Here is a 22,320-nt window from a genome sequence, read left to right on the forward strand (position 1 = left end):
CGGCTGGTTTGATAGTGATGGAAGAGTCGTTACTAAGGTCGTGGAGGGCTGAAAGTTCTTCAGTGCTGATGTTGTGGAAAGACTTCCTCTGAGTCTTCTGTAGATCGTCAATCCTCCTGCTCACCGATTTTTCAAATGCCAAGACTTCGGGTGGCATGAGGTGGGAGGTGGGAGTAAATTTGGATTTGGGACGTAGCCCAGTGTTTTGATCACATTCCGGGTTGGGTTCGGGGTTCTGGAGAAAGAAGGTTCTAAGCCTGATCTTCCGAAAGAACTCTGCTAGTTCTATCCTTAATTTAAAGACGTCAAGTTTTGGGGTGGGGACGAAACCCAGACCTTTCTCTAAGGCTCTACTAGACATCCTAATCATTAAGACAGCCACCAGACTATCAGATACCCTAATGATTCAAATCAAAGCGGCAGAAAGTAACCTAAAAACTGGACTTGCAGCCGCGGCATTTAAGAAGAAACTAGAAGAAACTAATAAGACAATCGGTGAGTTCAAAGACTACTTGACTCACCGTAAAATTGCCAAATTCCAGAAAGATCTGGACAGGTTCTCCCTAGAGAGAGTACATCCCTACTCCAGGGAAGATTTTGTAGCCCAATCCTCTTTGCCTTCCGACACCTCCTCGGGGGGTTACTCCAGTTCAGACTCCGACTCTAACCGGACACAACCAACACGGCCAAGGCGGGGTAGGAGGGGGAATACTCGGAATAACTGGCCTACGCCATTCAAAGGCCCACCACCCCCGCTGCTGAACATACCTCCCTGGGGATGGCCCTCCCCTTATGGGCCACCCAACCAATTCCAAGCCCCACTATATCCCCAGTCACAAACGACGTGGTCTTATCCCAATGTTCCTTTTTTTGGGAGAGGCCCCGGACGGGGAAGGGGCAGGAAAAAGGGAGTCAGTTGGAACCTAAAGGAGGGACCAACAGACGACGAATCCCCCAGCACCAGCAGAACGTAACTAAGGGGTCCACTACTGTCGTCAACTTAAGCTCACGAGTGCTAAATACTAACGAACTCCAAGCCTTAGAGAAAGGTCTGGGTTTCGTCCCCACCCCAAAACTTGACGTCTTTAAATTAAGGATAGAACTAGCAGAGTTCTTTCGGAAGATCAGGCTTAGAACCTTCTTTCTCCAGAACCCCGAACCCAACCCGGAACGTGATCAAAACACTGGGCTACGTCCCAAATCCAAATTTACTCCCACCTCATGCCACCCGAAGTCTTGGCATTTGAAAAATCGGTGAGCAGGAGGATTGACGATCTACAGAAGACTCAGAGGGAGTCTTTCCACAACATCAGCACTGAAGAACTTTCAGCCCTCCACGACCTTAGTAACGACTCTTCCATCACTATCAAACCAGCCGACAAGGGCGGGGCTATAGTAATAATGCCCACAGTGATGTACAATTCTGAATGCCTACGCCTACTAAATAATGACCATCACTACAAGAGACTATCAAGGGACCCAACAGAAGAGGTCAGGGAAGAGATCACTTTCCTTGTAGACAAGGGCATGAGCAATGGTTGGATCACCAAACATGAGGCCTCCTTCCTCACTCAACCTGATCCAAAAACTCCGTATTTCTATATTCTGCCCAAAATCCACAAGGACAAGAATCCACCCCCGGGGAGACCAATTGTTTCCGGGATTGGTTCTTTGCTGGAACCTCTGTCGCAATTCTGCGACTGGTTTCTTCAACCTTTCGTGAAACAAATTCCTACCTACCTAAAAGACACAACAGACGTGCTCTCCCTTTTAAACACCTTAGAATTTGACAAAGATAGCGAACATCTCATGACATTGGATGTGGAGTCGCTATACACCAATATTCCACAAGAAGCAACTCTCGAAGTGGTCAACGATCTATTAAATAAGGGCACCTGGAATTACATCACCCCTCCAGAATTCATCCTCGATTTAGCCCATTTAGCTCTCACCAGAAATTTCTTTGAGTTCGACAAGAACTTCTTCTTACAGATCCAGGGCACCTCAATGGGGAGCACCTTTGCACCCAGCCTGGCATGCCTATACGTGGATCACTTAGAGAAAGCAATGGTACTTACTGAAGAAAACCCATATATCAACCATATCAGGTTATGGAAAAGATATATCGATGACATCCTGATTGTCTGGAGAGGTACAAGGGAAGAAGCAACCATCTTCATCACGTGGCTTAACACCCTTAATCCCTTTCTAAGATTCACAGCCACAGTAGGGAACCCGGCAGTCTCCTTTCTCGACCTACTAATAACTGAGAGAAATGGCTTCCTTATAACAGAAGTGTATTACAAGCCCACTGATAGGAACACTCTCCTCCAGTTTCAGAGCTTTCATCCACGCTCCCTTAGGGAAAACCTCCCAGTGGGGCAATACCTCCGCCTTAGACGGAACTGTACGGAACTAACGGACTACAAAAAGCATGCTCAGCTACTTAGTGGCAAACTTCGAGCAAGAGGATACCCGGATCACCTATTGAGGAGAGCAGATAAACGGGCCCTTGTGAGCCCCAGAGAGACTCTACTGCACCCAAGCAGTCGAAGCAGTAAGGGGAACCCCTTGATCTGTGTGACCACATTCAACCCAGCGTCCAACATGATCAAAAAGATAATAAATGAAGACTGGAAAATCCTCACCTCTGGTGGTCTCCCTTTTGAGATCCCCATGAATGCCTACAGAAAGGCAAAAAGCATCCGGGATATGATCGTGCACACTCGCCCTCGGATAAATCCCACCACAAGCAGACAGAAGACCCTCTGGGACCTTCCCCCTCCCAAAGGACATTACCCTTGCGGCAATTGCAGTGTTTGCACCTTTACTAAGAAAACCCTCACACTTGACTTGGGATTACAAACACCCTGGGAGCTTAGGCAACTAACGAACTGCAACAGTAAAAATGTGGTGTATATGATCACATGCCCTTGTGACAAGAAATACATTGGGATGACGACACGAAGAGTGGGCACACGCATCTGCGAGCATAGAAGCACCATCCGGTGCAAAAGAGATGCCACAAGACTCACAGAGCACTATATCTCCAGCAATCACCATCCTGATGATATGCAGTGGGTGGTACTGGATCAACTTAAATCCACAGCAATCAATGCCAAACACAAGCTCCTAATGTATGAACAGAGATGGATTTGGAGGCTGCGAACAGACACCCTAGGACTGAATGACAATATTCAATGGTCAGCTCTATGCTGATGACTTAAAATACCAAAAATGAGACCTCTGTTCTATGACAACCCACCTAGGATCATAACTAGTATTAGATAACTTGACTGACATTCCTCGAGCCCTGCTTATCCCCATTGCGGGACCTATTAATTTTCATACTTGTGTATCATAACCTTACCTGACCTACCAGAGCAGTTCCCCCCACCCCTAGTAGACTAGCCATTGTTGTTCTTTCACCCTCCCTTCCCCCCCCTTGTGTTTTTTTTTCCCCCCTCCTTTTCTTTCTTTTCTATTTTCTAAACATCATCTGGATTCCCCCCACTCCCCGCCCCTGGGGTTTGTCTCCCTCCTTTCTTTCCATATTTTTCTTCCTCTTCTTTCCCCCTCCTTCCCCCCCCCCCTCGTCTTATCCTTCCTGCCTTCTCTGTCCATAACCTCCTCTCCCCTTCCCTGCTTTAAAGCCCCCCTTTTTAAAAAAAATTCCCCTTTTTTCTATTCATTTCATCTCCCTCGGTCTTTCTTTCCCTTCTTCTTCCCAGGCGTTCCTTTTTTTCCCCCCCTTTTTCCCCCCCCCCACTTTCTCCTCTCTTTCTTTCCTTTTTTTCTATTAATTTCATCTCCCTCGGTCTTTCTTTCCCTTTTTCTTCCCAGGCTTTCCTTGTTTCCCCCCCTTCTTTTCCCCCCCCTCCACTTTCTCCTCTCTTTCTTTCTTTCTTCCCCCCTACCCTTCTGCTCTCTTCCCCTTCGCCCTCTCCTTTACCCCGTCTTTCTATTTTAGCCCCAGCGCTGTTCCCCGCCCTTAGTCCCGCATTGCCAGTCTCCCTTCTTCCCCTCTTTCTCTCCCTTCCTCTCTTTTATTGTTTTGCCCCCCCTCTTTAGTGTTCCCCCTCTTCCCCTGTTTCCCCCCCCCCTTTCTTTCCCCCTTCCCGTTCTTTTTCTCTCTTTTCTTTCTCCTGGTCGCCCTCCTTGGACGACCAGGCCCTTTCCCCCCGTGGGACTCACTTCCCCAGAGTCCCACGGGTCCAGTGGCGCGCCGCGCATTGCGAGACGCATCACTGCAGGACGGTCGCCCGTGTGCGCTAGCCGCGCCACGGGCGGGGCGTCCTGTTCCTCCTCACTGTCACCATACGCGACGCTCCCCGCGGGGCCCCGTATCCGGGTGCCCCCGCGGGGCGGTGCGCTTTACTTAGACCAATTGGGGCCCCTGAGGCTCCGCACCCCGCACAGCCCCCGAGGGGGCGCGGCTTTTCCCGACGCACTGGGTTCTTCGACGCGCAGCACACCTGAGTGTAACTACCGGGCACCGCCCCTGACCTCTGCAGCTCCGCATCGATTTGCTTGAGCTCCTCATAAAGACCTGGCAAGTCGGTCAGACAGTACCAGAGCGGCCTGGCTCCGGCACGTAGGTACCCCCCATGGTATTCCCTTTGGCGTGGTAAGTGTGGGCTAATTTGGCCCGGGAAATCTTCTTTTTCTTTTCCTTTCATTGCTACCGGTCATCCTTCTGGTAGCCTCTTCTATCTGTATTTCCTCTGCTTTCTTTCTTTTTCCTTTTTTCCTTTTCTTCCTTCTTCTTTTTCTTTTTCTTTTTTTCACTGTGACATTCCTTCTCTCTCTCTCTGTACCTAGATCTTTCTCTTTACCTTTTCACCCCTTGCCCTTTCCTTACCTCACTAACCTGCCCTATTGGCCTCCCCCTGGCTGTAGCGCACCCTGCGCAGTTTCCTCCTTTCTGCTAGCACACTATGCGTCCTTAGCTCTCTTTCTTCTCCTTGTCCCCTCTTGCTAAACCCTTAATCTCCTCAGAGTGTGACTACAAGGGAAACCCCCCCCCCCCGGTTCTAGCCAGACCAGAGGCAATACGCCCCCAGCTCCGGGGTAAGTCACAATTGCATGCATGTGTGAGTGCATTTTTTCATTTTCTCACTGATTGCTGTGTCGTGTGCTGTGGTTTGCCACCTCTCTGTCACTCTGAATTAATTGTGATTTATTTATCATTTACTATAGGCCTACCCCACCGTGAACTACCTGTTCAGGTAGGACACACACTTTCACTTTGAGCACCGTACTTATTACAGGTGCTCCGACCCTGACGAATGACCCTGACCCACCAGCACTTAGTGAGGGCAGAAACATGTTGGTCATGTTCAACCCCTTTTAGACTCCAAGAGACATTATCCTCTAACGAGCCTTCCCCCTTAGTTTTAGTCTTACCAACATGCACCACCATTAAAACTAACAAGAGCCACCGGTGACATGTTAGGTAATTTTATTATTCACCCCCTCTGGATCACTGTAACTATCCAGTCAATTCAATTTCAGCACTCCCTCTGGTTCTTTTAACCAGAGGTCGAGTCCGCCTGAGTAGTATCATCTTACTTAGGTGGGGCTAGGTGGTCATATGATGAAGCAAGACACTATTATGTGTGTGAGACCACCTAGTCCGTAAAGGAAAATCCCCTGCTACTCCTGTAGGGCAACACAGCACCCCCTATCAAGCAACCTAATGCAACCAGGAATTGGTTAAAGACTAACCCAGTCTTACCCCCTGTTCCTACTACCCCACACCTTTTGTGATTACTCTGTCTTCCATTGTCGACAGGTCCACCAGGGGTCTGTACACCTGAGGATGCCGCCATGTAATCACCTGCCCCAGCGGACGTGCCCTAAGGAGGAGAAGGGTGAGCAGAGGGTCATACACCACATTGGTTTCACAAAGCTGTTTAGCACAATCGTGAAATTATCTCTATGTGCCTTTGCCTGTCTGTATTCCTGGCCTAAATAGGTGAGACACAGTTAGTTGGCCTGCCATGTAGCCCATTGAAATGGCGGCTGCCTGACCCGTAAAGAAGGACAAGGGGAAATGATGTAACTGCGCTGGCGTTGTGCAGCGTCGCAGTAGGCGGTCAAAGACCGCTGCGCAATTCAGCATTGGGTATCATTGGGCCCTACTGGTTCCAGAAGCCAATGACGATGTACGCAGGCGGTGATGGTACGCACCGCCGCAGACTTGACCGCCATTTTCTATCTGTTCCCTCACTGGATACCTGACCTTCAACAGGAGAGGACCTACACTGCAAGTGTTGCTGTGACCTGCGTCTGGAAGCGACAATGGCTACAGTGTCTGGGGAAAGGGCCCCTGCCTTCAATGCGGAGGAGTTGGAGAAACTGGTGGATGGGGTCCTCCCTCAGTACACGCTACTCTACGGTCCTCCAGACAAACAGGTGAGTGAACCATGTGCATGGTGGATGGGACATGATTGTATGGAGTGTCATGGATGGAAGGGACAGGATGGTGGGTATATGTTTTTCTGGGACAGGGTGTGAGGTTTGTGGCCAATGTGTGAGAAGAACTGTACGGGCGAGTAACATCCTTTTTTAGTTCACTATTCCTCTAGGTCAGCGCCCACCAGAAGAAGGGTATTTGGCGTGCCGTCGCCAAGGGAGTGCGGACCCTGGGGGTCTACCATAGACGCAGCACCCACTGCCGGAAAAGATGGGAGGACCTGCGCCGCTGGAGCAAGAAGATGGTGGAGGCCCAGCTGGGGATGGCCTCCCAACGTGGAAGGGGTGCCCGTTGCACCATGACCCCACTGATGTACTGGATCCTGGCGGTGGCATATCCTGAGTTTGATGGGCACTTGAGGGCATCATAGCAGCCACAAGGGGGTGAGTACACTTTCATTCAGCTGACTCTGCACGCTTGACGAGGTGTCTGAGTGGGGGAGGTGGGCTGTGGGTTCGCCTAGGCCAGGGCAGACTTGCAAAGGTAGATCCATTGATTTGCAGGCTCAGTCCCACTCCAACCTCAAAGGTGGTATTTTCCCTCTACACCTTGTCAGGCTCCCATGGGTTCCAGCTGTGCATGAAATGGTTCTAGACAGAGTCCCCCTCGGGCATGTGCTTTTCCCCTGCACTGTTAGTGCTTCGCTTAGTGCATAGGGCTACTCCTTATGTGTTGTGTCCGCCAACGGTAGTGGTGTTGCAGCCACTGACCATGTGTCTCCTCTGTCTTTCCCCCCTTTTTGTTTTGTCACCCTGTCCTTATGTGCCTTAGCATCATCTGGCGGAGGAGCATTGGCACCAGAGCAGGAGGGAGCTGCAACCCACATGGCCCTGGAGGGTGAAGTAACGGAGTCAGAAGGCACCAGTGGGACGGAGGGCGAGGGGAGCTCCACGACGGGGACAGGAGCAGACACCAGCGACAGCGACTCCTCCTCTGATGAGAGCTCCCTTGTGGTGGCGGACACCTCTGTGCCCACCGCAACAACAGGTACAGCCTTCACCCCCCTACCAACACCACCCACCCAGCAGTCCTTCATCGAGTTTCCCGTACCTGCTCACCCAGGAGAGTGGGCATCTCCTTCACCCCAGGCACCTCAGGCCCTGCCCCAGTCAGCCCTGCTGCCCTCAGTGAGGAGGCTATTGACCTCCTGAGATCCCTCACTGGTGGGCAATCAACCATTTTGAATGCCATCCAGGGTGTTGAGAGGCATTTGCAGCAAACAAATGCATACCTGGAGGGCATTCATTCTGGCGTGGCGGCCCAACAGAGAGCATTTCAGGCTCTGGCCTCAGCACTGATGCCAGCCATTGTCCCTGTGTCCAGCCTCCCCCTCCAACTTCCTCTACCAAGTCCCAATCCCCTGTACCTCAGCCTATCCCAATCACACCATCAGACCAGCATGCACACTCATCAACACACAAGAGTGGACATGGCAAACATAAGCACCACACATCCCACAGGCACTCACACAAGCACGATCCCCATGCAGACACAGCAACATCCACTGCCTACACTGTGTCCCCCTCTTCCACGTCCTCCTCCTCCCTCCCTGTCTCGTCTCCACTCACATCTGCATGCACTACATCTTCATCCACTACCTCCATCACCAGCACACCCATCACCACACACTGCTCACGTGCAATTACCACCCCCACTACCATTCACACATCCCCTGTGTCCTCTCCCAGTGTGTCTGTGAGCCCTCCTCCCAAAGTACACAAATGCAGGCACACACCCACCCAACAGCCATCCACCTCACAACAGTCTCCCGCCCAGGCACCTTCACCCAAATTCAGCAGACATATACCTCCTACAACCACTACCTCTTCCTCCACTCCCAAACCCATCTTCCCGTCCCAGTATGTCTAAGAAACTCTTCCTGGCTAACATTGACCTCTTCCCTACACCTCCCCCCCGTCCTTCCCCTAGGGCCAGGCTGTCCAGGTCCCAGCCCAGCACCTCAGCCACCAAATCCTCCAGCACTTTGATCTCAGCAAGTCCGGTCACATCGCGGGCGGCACCCATCAGGGCTGCCAGTGTCCCACCTAGCGAGGCCAAGTATCAGCCCATTCCGCCACCTACCAAGGTGAAGAAGGTGCCCACATGCCAGAGGGAGAAGCCGCACCAACCACCCAGCAAGGGCTCATCCAAGCCAAAATGGGACAGTGCCAAGGGACCAGCAGCGACATCAAAGGTGGGGTAAGGACAAAGGCGGAGGGCAAGTCAGGACAGGGCACGGAGCCTCCGGCTGAGGGACCAGAGTCACCCCTTCTGGCAACCAGAACAACAACCTGTACGGCGGTGGACACTGCCACCTGCACATCTGCTGCCTCAGCAACAGTCCCCAGCATCATCCCCAGTGGGCAGCCGTCCGAGGCTGCAGGAGACGTCCTGCTGTGTCCCTCCACAGGTGCTGACACATTCACCACCGCCAGCATCTCCACCACAGACACCGCCGCAACCACCGCCACCAGCCCCGCGACGTGCTCAGACAGTGCCATCACAGCTGACATGGCTATTAACCCCAATGGGCAGCCGTCCGAGGCTGCAGGAAACGTCCTGGACCCTGCACAGCGTACATGAGGCATGACACAGCACTGTTTGTACCTGCAGGTGGCAGGTGAAGTCACAGCACTGTAGAGTGTCTCTGCCTCCATGGAGTATCATGCTACCTGTTCCCAGGCAATCTCGTGGCACACACCCCCAGGTGAGGGAATGGGACCTGCCACACTGCATGTGAAGCACTCTCGGCACAGTGCCCCCTCCAGAACCAGTGGAGAATCACATCCACTCCCCCAGGCCTTGGCAGGATGAAGCACTCTTGGCACAATTCCCCCTCCAGAACCAGTGGAGAAAAGCATCCACTCCCCCAGTCCTTGGCAGGATGAAGCACTCTGGGCACTATGCCCCTTCCAGAACCAGTGGAGAATCACATCCACTCCCCCAGGCCTTGGCAGGATGAAGCACTCCGGGCACAATTCCCCCTCCAGAACCAGTGGAGAAAAGCATCCAGTCCCCCAGTCCTTGGCAGGATGAAGCACTCTGGGCACAATGCCCCCTCCAGAACCAGTGGAGAAAAGCATCCACTCCCCCAGTCCTTGGCAGGATGAAGCACTCTGGGCACAAAGCCCCCTCCAGAACCAACGGAGATAAGCATCCACTCCCCCAGTCCTTGGTAGGATGAAGCATTCTGGGCACAATGCCCCCTCCAGAACCAGTGGAGAAAAGCATCCACTACCCCAGTCCTTGGCAGGATGAAGCACTCTGGGCACAATGCCCCCTCCAGAGCCAGTGGAGAATCACATCCACTACCCCAGTCCTTGGCAGGATGAAGCACTCTGGGCACAAAGCCTCCTCCAGAACCAGTGGAGAATCACATCCACTACCCCAGTCCTTGGCAGGATGAAGCACTCTGGGCACAAAGCCCCCTCCAGAACCAGTGGAGAATCACATCCACTACCCCAGTCCTTGGCAGGATGAAGTACTCTGGGCACAATGCCCCCTCCAGAATCAGTGGCGAATCACATCCACTACCCCAGTCCTTGGCAGAGTGAAGCACTCTAGGCACAATGCCCCCTCCAGAACCGGTGGAGAATGACATCCACTTGAGAGACTGTGGCTTTGCACTCCCCAGGATAAAGCGGTGGGCAAACCACCCACTGGAGAGACTTGAGAGACTGTGGCTTTGCACTCCCCAGGATTAAGCAGTGGGCAAACCCCCCATTGGAGAGACTTGAGAGACTGTGGCTTTGCACTCCCCAGGATAAAGCAGTGGGCATGGAGCCCCCTCGTGGAGCAGTGGTGTCGTCTGTAGGAGGCTGGACTGGCTTGTAGTGAGTACCAAGGGGTACTTGCACCTTGCACCAGGCCCAGTTATCCCTTATTAGTGTATAGGGTGTCTAGCAGCTTAGGCTGATAGATAATGGTAGCTTAGCAGAGCAGCTTAGGCTGAACTAGGAGACGTGTGAAGCTACTACAGTACCACTTAGTGTCATATGCACAATATCATAAGAAAACACAATACACAGTTATACTAAAAATAAAGGTACTTTATTTTTATGACAATATGCCAAAGTATCTTAGAGTGTACCCTCAGTGAGAGGATAGGAAATATAAACAAGATATATATACACAATAGCAAAAATATGCAGTATAGTCTTAGAAAACAGTGCAAACAATGTATAGTTACAATAGGATGCAATGGGGAAACATAGGGATAGGGGCAACACAAACCATATACTCCAAAAGTGGAATGCGAACCACGAATGGACCCCAAACCTATGTGACCTTGTAGAGGGTCGCTGGGACTATTAGAAAATAGTGAGAGTTAGAAAAATAACCCTCCCCAAGACCCTGAAAAGTGAGTGCAAAGTGCACTAAAGTTCCCCGAAGGACAAAAGAGTCGTGTTAGAGGAATAATGCAGGAAAGACACAAACCAGCAATGCAACAACTGTGGATTTCCAATCTAGGGTACCTGTGGAACAAGGGGACCAAGTCCAAAAGTCACAAGCAAGTCGGAGATGGGCAGATGCCCAGGAAATGCCAGCTGCGGGTGCAAAGAAGCTTCGACTGGACAGAAGAAGCTGAGGTTTCTGCAGGAACGAAAAGGGCTAGAGACTTCCCCTTTGGTGGACGGATCCCTCTCGCCTTGGAGAGTCGTGCAGAAGTGTTTTCCCGCCGGAAGAACGCCAACAAGCCTTGCTACACGCAAATCGTGCGTTTGGCGTTTTTGGACGCTGCTGGGGCCCAGGAGGGACCAGGAGGTCGCAAATTAGACCTGCAGAGAGAGGGGACGTCGAGCAAGACAAAGAGCCCTCACTGAAGCAGGTAGCACCCAGAGAAGTGCCAGAAACAGGCACTACGAGGATGCGTGAAACGGTGCTCGCCGAAGTTGCACAAAGGAGTCCCACGTCGCCGGAGACCAACTTAGAAAGTCGTGCAATGCAGGTTAGAGTGCCGTGGACCCAGGCTTGGCTGTGCACGAAGGATTTCCGCCGGAAGTGCACAGGGGCCGGAGTAGCTTGCAAAGTCGCGGTTCCCAGCAATGCAGCCCAGCGAGGTGAGGCAAGGACTTACCTCCACCAAACTTGGGCTGAAGAGTCACTGGACTGTGGGGGTCACTTGGACAGAGTTGCTGGATTCGAGGGACCTCGCTCGTCGTGCTGAGAGGAGACCCAAGGGACCAGTAATGCAGCTTTTTGGTGCCTGCGGTTGCAGGGGGAAGATTCCGTCGACCCACGGGAGATTTCTTCGGAGCTTCTGGTGCAGAGAGGAGGCAGGCTACCCCCACAGCATGCACAAGCAGGAAAACAGTCGAGAAGGCGGCAGGATCAGCGTTACAGAGTTGCAGTAGTCGTCTTTGCTACTATGTTGCAGGTTTGCAGGCTTCCAGCGCGGTCAGCGGTCGTTTCCTTATCAGAAGGTGAAGAGAGAGATGCAGAGGAACTCGGCTGAGCTCATGCATTCGTTATCTAAAGTTTCCCCAGAGACAGAGACCCTAAATAGCCAGAAAAGAGGGTTTGGCTACTTAGGAGAGAGGATAGGCTACTAACACCTGAAGGAGCCTATCAGCAGGAGTCTCTGACATCACCTGGTGGCACTGGCCACTCAGAGCAGTCCAGTGTGCCAGCAGCACCTCTGTTTCCAAGATGGCAGAGGTCTGGAGCACACTGGAGGAGCTCTGGACACCTCCCAGGGGAGGTGCAGGTCAGGGGAGTGGTCACTCCCCTTTCCTTTGTCCAGTTTCGCGCCAGAGCAGGGGCTAAGGGGTCCCTGAACCGGTGTAGACTGGCTTATGCAGAATTGGGCACATCTGTGCCCAAGAAAGCATTTCCAGAGGCTGGGGGAGGCTACTCCTCCCCTGCCTTCACACCATTTTCCAAAGGGAGAGGGTGTCACACCCTCTCTCAGAGGAAGTTCTTTGTTCTGCCATCCTGGGCCAGGCCTGGCTGGACCCCAGGAGGGCAGATGCCTGTCTGAGGGGTTGGCAGCAGCAGCAGCTGCAGTGAAACCCCAGGAAGGGCAGTTTGGCAGTACCAGGGTCTGTGCTACAGACCACTGGGATCATGGGATTGTGCCAACTATGCCAGGATGGCATAGAGGGGGCAATTCCATGATCATAGACATGTTACATGGCCATATTCGGAGTTACCATGGTGAAGCTACATATAGGTAGTGACCTATATGTAGTGCACGCGTGTAATGGTGTCCCCGCACTCACAAAGTTCAGGGAATTGGCTCTGAACAATGTGGGGGCACCTTGGCTAGTGCCAGGGTGCCCTCACACTAAGTAACTTTGCACCTAACCTTTACCAGGTAAAGGTTAGACATATAGGTGACTTATAAGTTACTTAAGTGCAGTGTAAAATGGCTGTGAAATAACGTGGACGTTATTTCACTCAGGCTGCAGTGGCAGGCCTGTGTAAGAATTGTCAGAGCTCCCTATGGGTGGCAAAAGAAATGCTGCAGCCCATAGGGATCTCCTGGAACCCCAATACCCTGGGTACCTCAGTACCATATACTAGGGAATTATAAGGGTGTTCCAGTAAGCCAATGTAAATTGGTAAAAATGGTCACTAGCCTGTCAGTGACAATTTGGAAGTAATGAGAGAGCATAACCACTGAGGTTCTGGTTAGCAGAGCCTCAGTGAGACAGTTAGGCACCACACAGGGAACATATACATGCACACCTATGAGCACTGGGGCCCTGTGTGACAGGGTCCCAGTGACACATACATATAGGCCACAAACTTATGAGCACTGGGGTCCTGACCAGCAGGATCCCAGTGACACATAACAAACATACTGAAACATAGTGTTTTCACTATGAGCACTGAGGCCTGGCTATCAGGATCCCAGTGAGACAGTGAAAACAGTGACAAACACCCTGACATACACTCACAAACAGGCCAAAAGTGGGGGTAACAAGGCTAGAAAGAGGCTACCTCCTCACATCGTCCGTTCATCCGGCTGAGGTGCCCCCCTCCCCCTGAGGTGCCTGTTTATTTTCAATCTGATGCTCCAGCAGTGTTCTCTCAGTTTCAAGTCAGGTATCATGTGTGGGCTTCACCCATGCATTTTGGGACCACTGGTCCACGGACAATGATATCATTACTATCCGGACTTGTGTAGTTGGTGTACATATTTGTGTATACTGATATTTTAATTTTGCCCTATCTGATTTTTCAATGATTACACATGTTACAATCATTTCATTTTGTCCTTGCATTCTTCCAGGGGGTGACGGGGTGTAAATGTAATGTTGCTGCATGTATTTGTGTGTATGGTGTTGTGGGTGAGGGTAGGGGTGATGCGTGTTGCGTGTGTGTGTGTCACTCTCTTTTCCCTCCTCCCCTCCCCTGTGTGCTAGGTGCAGTACTCACCATGGTCTTCGCCGGCGTCTTTGCTGCTCCTGATACAAGAGGAGGTAAACCAACATGGGCAGGACCTGTAACTCGGGCTCCATGGTGTCCTGCTTCCTCGTTGGGTGTTGAAAGGTGAGTGGTTTCTGTTCCACTGTGCTTTTGATGGCATTGGTACCGCCCCGGAAAAGGTGGCGGATAGGCCTCTTGTAATACAGTGGGCGGAACCTTGTCTTCCGTCTGGCTGTTGGCGGTTACCGCTGCGGTGTTTGTTTCTACCGCCGTGGCGGTCGGAGCGTTAATGTGGCTGTCTATGTTGGCGGTTTCCGCCATGGTCGTGATTTCCTTTTTTTTATCGCCGGCCTGTTGGCAGTATTACCGCCGCTTTAACACCGACCTCTAGGGTTGTAATGAGGGCCATAGTGATCAAACTCAATCTCACTCCTTACCTTCGTCTAGGGATGGCATAGCTAAGGTCCCTCTGCAAGCTAAGAAAGATTAGAACTGTTTCCAACCCTACCAAGGTCAAGCTCCAGGAGCTCTTGGCAGAGTACACCAGGAACCACCTTACTGAAGAGGAAGACCTCCCCTCAGATGGGGAAGAAGTTAGGGAGCAGGAAGATGAACTCCCCCTCCTTACCTAACTAGGGAGACCAGGGTTCCAAGATCCTTGTCTCCACAGATAGTACTTACTGGATCTGGATCTTCCACAGGGGAGTCAAGCTCATCTGGGAACATTGAGGGCAGCCTCAATGAAGAGGACCTCCTTTTAGCAAAGATGGCCAAAAGATTAGCTATGGAACAGCAACTCCTGGCTATAGAAAAGGAGAGAGAACAGAAATGGGCTTAGCAGAAACTCATGGTGGCAGCAACATAAATAGTGTCAGAGAGAATACTGACATCCTACAAATCCCCAAAGGATTTGAGGAGGGTGATGATATCACCAAGTGGTTCACATCATTTGAGAGGGCTTGTGTAAAAGGAAAGTTAAACAGATCTCACTGGGGACTCTCCTTTAGGAAATGTTCACTGGTAAGTGTAGGGATAGATTCCCCACATTCTCTGGTAAAGATGCTGAATCCTATGACCTCATGAAGGCTACCCTGATTGAGGGTTTTGGATTCACTACTGAGGAGTATAGAATCAGGTTCAGGGGCTCACAAAACCTCAAGCCAGACCTGGGTTGATTTTGTTGAATACTTAGTAAAGACACTCAATCAATCAATCTAGGCTTATAGAGCGCGGTTACTCACCCGTAAGGGTCTCAAGACGCTGGGGGGGGGGGTGTTGTGTAGCTTCCATCAGTGAGATGGTTCTCCAAAAAGCCATGTCTTCAGTTCCTTCGTGAAGCTGAGGAGGGGGGTAGTCTGTCTGAGGTATAGCGGAGGGTGTTCTAGGCCGTGGCTGCGATGTGGGAGGAACAGCGTCCGCCTGTTCTTGTTTTCCTGATGTGGGGTACTTCTGCAAGAGAGAGCTTGGCTGATCGAAGGGTCTTGTGGGGTACGTGGTAGTTTAGTCGACTGTTCAGGTAGGCTGGTCCAGTGTTATGGAGGGCTTTGTGTGCGTGGATGAGGCTCTTTAAGGTAATTCTTTTTTCTACTGGAAGCCAGTGAAGTGTTCGCAGGTGCTGAGAGATGTAGCAGTGTCAGGGCTGGTCGAGGACCAGTCTGGCGGTGGCGTTCTGGATGTTCTATAGTCTGCGGGTCAGTTTCTTGTTGATGCTGGCATAGAGCGCATTGCCATAGTCCAGTCTGCTGGTGATGGGGGCGTGTGTGACGGTCTTTCTGTGTTCCAGTGGGATCAATTTGAAGGTCTTGCATAGGAAGCGGATGGTGTGGAAGCAGGTGGATGTGACTGAGCTGATTTAGTGGTCTATGTTGAGTTTGGCGTCCAGGATGATCCCGTGGTTTCGGGCTTGGTTTGTGGGGGTGGGTGGGTTTCCGAGGGTGGGTGGCCACCATGAGTCGTTACGGGTTGGGGGCCCATGATGAGAACTTCTGTCTTGTTTGCATTGAGTTGGAGGCAGTTGTTTTTCATCCCGTTGGCTACTGCTCCCATGCCTTTGCGGAAGTTGTGTCTGGCTGCATTGGGTTTGTTTGATAGGGAGAGGATGAGTTGGGTGTCATCGGTGTAGGAGACAATGTTGACTCTGAAGCTCCTAACGATGGCGGCCAGTAGGGCCATGTTGACGTTGAACAGAGTAGGGCTGAGGGAGGATCCCTGGGGGACTCCACAGGTCGTGGGAGTGGGGTCTGAGATGAAGGGGGCGAGTCTCACTCATTGGGTTCTGCCAGAGAGAAAGGAGCGGATCCAGTCGAGGGCCTTGTCTCTGATGCTGGCTTTGTGAAGTCTGCGTATCAGGGTGCAGTGGGAGACTGTGTCGAAGGCCGCTGATAGGTCTCGCAGGAGGAGTGCCGCCATCTCTCCCTTGTCCAGCAGGGAGCGGATGGCATCGGTTGCGGCCAGGAGGGCTGTTTTGGTGCTGTGGTTTTTTTCTGAATTCAAATTTGGAGGCACTGAGGTTGTTGTGGTTTTCGATAAAAGTGGCGAGTTGGCTGTTGATGGCTTTCTCGATGACTTTTGCTGGAAATGGGAGCAGTGAGATGGGCCTGAAGTTGTTAAGGTCGGTGGGGTCTGCTGAGGGTTTCTTGAGGAGGGGGTTGACCTCGGCGTGTTTCCAGTCGTCGGGGAAGGAGGCGTCAGCTAGGGAGTGGTTCATGGTGAGGCGGAGCTTGGGGGTGATGATGTCAGTGGCTCTGTTGAAGATGTGGTGGGGGCATGGGTACGTGGGGACCCAGGAGTGGATAGACTTCATCATCTTCAGAGTGGCTTTGGTGGTGTGGGAGGTCTTGTTCGTAATCGTTGGTTTGTTGGTTTCGGGTTCCCATGGAGGGTTTCTGCGCGTAAGTTGTCCTCTTTGAAGCTGTCATAGATAATCTTGATTTTGTGGTAAAAGTAGGTGTTGAGTCTGTCGCAGAGGATTTGTGAGGGTGGTATGTCTGCTGTTTAACTGTTGGGTTGGGTGGATTCATTGATGATGCTGGAAAGTTCCTTGCTGTTGTGTGCGTGTGAGGAAATTCTGTCTTGTATTGCTTTTCTTTTTGTGCTTTTGATGAGTTGGTGGTGTGCGGTGGTGGCAGCTCTGAAATTGTTTAGGCTTCTGTGGATTTGGTGTTTCTCCAGATTTTCTCAAGGCAACGTCAGGCGCATCTGGATTCCCTGAGTTCTTCGGTGAACCAGCTGGCTTTCTTGGTGTGGGTGCTGTTGTTTTTCTTGAGGGGGGCTATGTTGTTGGCGCAGTAACAATCCATTTGGGAAAGGTGCATGCTGTAGTGTTCAGATTGTCGTTGTATGCGAACACTAGATGGTTGGATAACTGACAGTGGAGTGCAGGACTATAATGGGCTATATAATTTGTTTATGATGGTACACCTAGTACGTAACTGCTTTAATGACAAGTTGCATCAACATCTGGTAGATCTAGGTCCCATTTCTCCCTAAGAATTGGGAAAAAAGGCAGACCACTGGGTCAAGAAAAGGGTGACCAAGACTTCGACAGGGGGTGACCAAAAAAAGGGGCACACAAAGCCTCCCCAGGGGAAGGGTGGTGAGACATCCATGGACAAAACTAAAGAGTCTTCTCAAGGGCCCCAAAAACCTGCTCAGGAGGGTGGGCCCCAAGCCTCTTCACAGTCCTCAATTGGGTATAAGGGTAAAAACTTTGATCCCAAAAAGGCCTGCTGTCACAACTGTAAACAGCATAGACCCCAACTGGAGACAAGGCCTGTTCCAAGAAAAGTCCCACTAACTCTACTCCATTTAACACTGGAATAGCCAGTCTCCAGGTGGGATCAACAGTGTGCCCAGAGCAAATCAGGGGTTCACACTGAAGCTACTTTAGTCTCTGAGGGTGGGGTGTATATAGCCACACTAGCTGCCTGGCTGCCTAACATGTAAAAATACAGGTAGCAGCTCTTGATAAATGGGACAAAAGTAGAAGCCCCGAGGGATACAGGTACCAATGTCACCATGGTGACAGAGAAACTGGTTTCCCCAGGACAGTAGTTGGCTGGATAAACGTATCCAGTTACCAATGCTGACAATGTGACTAGGGCCAGATGTAGCAAAGGATTTGCGCGTCGCAAACTGCGAAAATCGCCGTTTGCGAGGCGCAAATGCCTCTTTGCCATGCAGAAATGCATATTGCGAGTCGGGACCGACTCGCAATATGCATTTCAGATTTTCAAATAGGAAGGGGTGTTCCCTTCCTATTTGCGATTCGGAGTGGTATGCAATACCATTTGCGACCGCATATGCCGTCGCAAATGGTGTCGCAGTTACCATCCACTTCAAGTGGATGGTAACCCACTCGCAAATTGGAAGGGGTCCCAATGGGACCCCTTCCACTTTGTGAATGGACCCAAAACAATTTTTTTCAGGGCAGGTAGTGGTCCAAGGGACCACTGCCTGCCCTGAAAAAATACAGAAACTGAAGGTTTCGGTTTAAAAAAAAAAAAAAAAAACTGCTTTATTTAAAAGCAGTCACGAACATGGAGGTCTGCTGACTACAGCAGGCCTCCATGTTTGCGAGTGCCTATAGTTGGTATGGGGCCGCAATTTGCGACCCACCTCATTAATGTTAATGAGGTGGGTCTCTGCGACCCCATACCGACTCGCAGACGGTGTCTGAGACACCGTTCTGCATTGGAAATTGCGACTTGCAATTTGCGAGTCGCTTCGACTCGCAAATTGCAAGTCGCAATTTCCAAATTTGCTACATCTGGCCCTAGATTCCATCCCATGGCTCTGGTGACTTTAGAATGAGGAGGAGTTACTGGCCTGAAATAGGTGGTGGTCTCTTCTGTAACCCCAGTAGAATGTTTGCTAGGGAATGATTTGGAGTCCTCAGTATGGGCTGAGGTACAACTCAAAACCCATGCAACCATGCTGGGTATCCTTGAACTGGTGTGTGTGAAAACAAGAGCACAGAGCAGAGCACAGGGTGAAAAAGACATGTTGGAGTCTGGAATAATGGCCCAACCTTCCAAGAGAAAAAAGGACTGGGGGACCAGCCTCTGAACAGCACAAGAAACAATATCTCTCTTCCGAGGACGATGTCTTATACCCTGAGGGAAGAGTCCATGGAGCTGATACCTTACCAGGTAGAGCTCTTGGGCTCAGGAGGACCCACAAGGGAACAGCTTTGCCAGGGACAAAAGACTCGTCCCACTCTTGAAGGCCTGAGACAGCAAGCTGCTGCATAAGAAAAGGGAAATATCAGTGGCTCTCACAGGGTCTATTGGGAGGATGGACTCCTTTACACAGAGGCAAGAGATCCCAAGCCTGGTGCCATTAGGAGAGTGGTACTGCCTCAGGAGGTTAGGGAGTTTATCCTCACATTTGCCCATGACATCCCCTTAGCTGGGCATTTGGGACAAACCAAGACATGGGACAGAATAGTGAACCGTTTCTATTGGCCCAACATCTCCCAGAAGGTAAGGGAGTCTTGAAGCTCCTATGTCACCTGTCAAGCCAGTGGTAAGACAGGTGGCCATCCAAAGGCCCCACTCATTCCACTTCCAGCGGGTTTGAGTGGGTTGGTGTGGACATTGTGGGTCCACTTGAACCTCCCACAGCCTCAGGGAATCAATACATACTGGTAGTAGTGGATCATGCTACCAGATACACTGAAGCAATTCCCCTTAGGTCAAATACTGCCCCTGAAGAGCCAATGCCGTAATTGGTATTTTTACCAGAGTGCGTTTCCCTAAGGAGGTGGTTTCTGACAGAGGTACCAACTTCATGTAAACTTACCTCAAACACATGTGGAATGAGTGTGGGGTGACCACACCATACCATCCACAAACAAATGGCCTTGTTGAGAGATTCAACAAGACATTGATACGCATGATCATGGGGTCCCCTGAAAAACTCAAAAGGAGCTGGGATATACTCCTGCCATGCTTGCTTATTGCCTACAGAGAGATGCCCCAGAAGGGAGTATGGTTTTCCCCCTTTGAGCTTCTGTTTGGCTGCCCTGTAAGGGGACCACTAGCACTTGTTAAGGAGGGCTGGGAGAAACCTCTCTATGAGGCTAAACAAGATGTGGTGGACTATGTGCTTGGCCTCCACTCAAGGATGGCTGAGTACATGAAAAAGGCATCCAAAAACCTTGAGGCCATCCAACAACTCCAGAAGTTGTGGTATGACCAAAAGGCTGCAATGGTTGAATTCCAACCAGGGCAGAAAGTCTGGGTTCTGGAGCCTGTGGCTCCTAGGGCACTTGAAGACAGATGGAGTGGCCCTTACCCAGTGCTTGAGAAAAAGAGTTAGGTGACTTACTTAGTGGACCTGGGCACTAGCAGGACCCCCAAAAGGGTGATCCATGTTAACCGCCTGAAACTCTATAATGATAGGGCAGATATAACCATGCTGATGGTTAGTGATGAGGATCAGGAAGCAGAGAGTGAACCTCTCCCTGATCTCCTCTCAACTGACCCTAAAGATGGATCAGTAGATGGAGTTGTCTACTCAGACACCCTCTCTGTCCAACAGCAAGCTGACTGCAGGCAGTTCCTGCAGCACTATGCTGAGCTCTTCTCGTTGACCCTCGGTCAGACACACCTGTGTGTAGGAAAGTACCATCTTGCCTTGCATGTTACCCCCATTTTTACTTGTGTGTCAGTTTGTTTTTGCCTGACCCACTGGGAACCTGCTAGCCAGGACCCCAGTGCTCATAGTTTGTGGCCTAAATGTGTTCCCTGTGTGGTACTTAACTGTGTCACTGAGGCTCTGCTAACCAGAAACTCTCTGCTCTCTCTGCTTTTAAAATTGTCACTGCAGGCTAGTGACCATTTTCACCAATTCTGATTGGCACACTGATTAGCACACTGGAACACCCTTATAATTCCCTAGTATATGGTACCTAGGTTCCAGGAGATCCCTATGGGCTGCAGCATTTCTTTTGCCACCCATAGGGAGCTCAGACAATTCTTACACAGGACTGCCACTGCAGCCTGAGTGAAATAACGTCCACGTTATTTCACAGCCATTTTACACTGCACTTAAGTAACTTATAAGTCACCTATATGTCTAACCCTCACCTAGTGAAGGTTAGGTGTAAAGTTACTAAGTGTGAGGGCACCCTGGCACTAGCCAAGGTGCCCCCTCATTGTTCAGGGCAATTTCCCCGGACTTTGTGAGTGCGGGACACCATTACACATGTGCACTACATATAGGTCAATACCTATATGTAGCTTCACAATGGTAACTCTGAATATGGCCATATAACATGTCTAAGATCATGGAATTGTCCCCCCAGGCAAAATATGGTATTGGGGTTCCAATCGCATGCATCCCCGGGGCTCCAGCATGGACACCGGGTACTGCCAAACTAGCTCTCTGGGGTTTTCACTGCAGCTACCGCTGCTGCCAACCCACAGACAGGCTTCTGCCCTCCTGGGATCTGGGCAGCCCAGTCCCAGGAAGGCAGAACAAAGGATTTCCTCTGAGAGAGGGTGTTACACCCTCTCCCTTTGGAAATAGGTGTTAAGGGCCTGAGAGGAGTAGTCTCTCATGGCCTCTGGAATGCTTTGAAGGGCACAGATGGTGCCCTCCTTGCATAACCCAGTCTACACCGGTTCAGGGATCCCCCAGCCCGTGCTCTGGTGTGAAACTGGACAAAGGAAAGGGGAGTGACCACTCCCCTGTCCATCACCACCCCAGGGGTGGTGCCCAGAGCTCCTCCAGTGTGTCCCGGACCTCTGCCATCTTGAGTGCAGAGGTGTTGAGGGCACAATGGAGGCCTCTGAGTGACCAGTGCCAGCAGGTGACATCAGAGACCCCTCCTGATAGGTGCTTACCTGGCTAGGTGGCCAATCCTCCTCTGAGGGCTATTTAGGGTCTCTCCTGTGGGTTTCTCTGGAGATAACGAATGCAAGACCTCACCGGAGTTCTTCTGCATCTCTCTCTTCGACTTCTGCCAAGGATCAACCGCTGACTGCTCCAGGACACCTGCAAAACCACAACAATGTAGCAAGACGACTACCAGCAACATTGTAGCGCCTAATCCTGCTGGCTTTCTCGACTGTTTCCTGGTGGTGCATGCTCTGAGGGCTGCCTGCCTTCACCCTGTACTGGAAGCCAAGAAGAAATCTCCCGTGGGTCGACGGAATCTTCCCCCTGCTAATGCAGGCACCAAACTTCTGCTTCACCGGTCCTCTGGGTCCCCTTTCATCTCGACGATCGTGTTCCCTGGAACACAGGAGCTGGATCCAAGTGACCCCGACAGTCCTTCAGTCCAAATTTAGTGGAGGTAAGTCCTTGCCTCACGATGCCAGAGAGTAATCCTTTGTACTGCGTGAACTGCAGCTGCTAGGGCTTCTATGCACTTTTGCAAGGAATCCTTTGTGCACAGCATAGCGCAGGTCCCCAGCACTCCGTCCTGCATTGCTCAACTCGCTGAGTTGACCACTCGCTTC

The sequence above is a fragment of the Pleurodeles waltl genome, chromosome 4_1 (assembly GCF_031143425.1).
Source record: "Pleurodeles waltl isolate 20211129_DDA chromosome 4_1, aPleWal1.hap1.20221129, whole genome shotgun sequence".
Taxonomy (NCBI): Eukaryota; Metazoa; Chordata; class Amphibia; order Caudata; family Salamandridae; genus Pleurodeles; species Pleurodeles waltl.